Below are 1,138 nucleotides of genomic sequence, written 5' to 3' on the forward strand. Positions count from 1 at the left end.
TACACCAGAAGCTGGGTATAGAGGCTTGATTAGCCAGGTTAAACATTGCTGGTCAGAATCTTTCACAGTGATGTCGCATTTGCCCTAATGCTGCAGCAGGCGGCTCCTCCTCTCCTTATCCCACTATTTGCAATGCTAAGTTTGATGATTTAGTTACGGTAGTAACTGGAATGTATATTCTTCTCTGCATCCAATAGTCAAGTTTTAGGTTCTCAAACAAACGGTAGTATGTGGTATACACTCTTGTGCATCTTGGAGGTCTTGTATACAGAACTTCCTCAATTTATCTTTTATCTTTAATAGCTACACAGTGAGGATGTAGTATAATTTATTTATCTGGTCCCTTAACGACACACATTTGAGCTGTTGCCAATCAGTTCCCATTACAAACAACAATAAAATGGGTAACATTCCACGCACATCATCACTTGTGCAACTGCAAAATGAGATAACTTCCAGAAGTAATACTGCAATGTCACAAGGCAGACATGTGCATATTTATAGTTCTGATAGTCATTGCCAGTTGCTCTCCATAGGCCCCAATCAATCTCTTCCCCACTCTGGCAATGTATCAAAGCCCATGTTTCCAAAAACTGCATTAACTTTTGGATTGTTTCCAATCTGATAGGCAAAAATTGTTATCTGAATGCAGTTTGAATACACATTCATTTTATAAATGGAAGGAACATCTTTTCATATATTTAGGAGGTACCATTTATACTTCTTGCATTTGCATGTGAACTACTTATGCATGCTGTTTACCTGTTTTCTTTCTATTTTGGCTTTTCTTTCTTCTTCCTCTTCTTTTTTTTTAATTTCTAGGTGCTCTTTCAATATTAGGGAAATTGCTTCTCATCTATAAAATAAGTGAAAAAAAATTCCCATTTGTTTTCTGACTTCTTTTATGTTTTCCCCTCTAGAAGTTTATTTTTGTGTATCCAAAGTTATTGACCTTTTCTTTAAAGTGTCTGGATTTTTTTTTTCGAGACAGAGTCTCACTTTGCCACACTCAGTAGAGTGCTGTGGTGTCACAGTTCACAGCAACCTTCAGTTCATGGGGTTTAGGTGATTCTCATGCCTCAGCCTCCTGAGTATGCTGGGACTACAGGTGCCTGCCAGAATGCCTGGCTATTTTTTT

At 37.8% G+C, this 1,138-nt stretch overlaps 1 protein-coding gene across 1 annotated transcript in view; it reads left to right on the plus strand.

The window, feature by feature from the left end:
* The window catches only part of TEPP (testis, prostate and placenta expressed), a 9,364-nt gene that overhangs the window by 4,329 nt on the left and 3,897 nt on the right, over positions 1-1,138 (plus strand). The gene's annotated exons all lie outside the window — the stretch shown is intronic.

This window comes from Otolemur garnettii, unplaced genomic scaffold (genome assembly GCF_000181295.1).
Source record: "Otolemur garnettii isolate 467f Iridium unplaced genomic scaffold, OtoGar3 scaffold00058, whole genome shotgun sequence".
NCBI classification, from domain to species: Eukaryota; Metazoa; Chordata; class Mammalia; order Primates; family Galagidae; genus Otolemur; species Otolemur garnettii.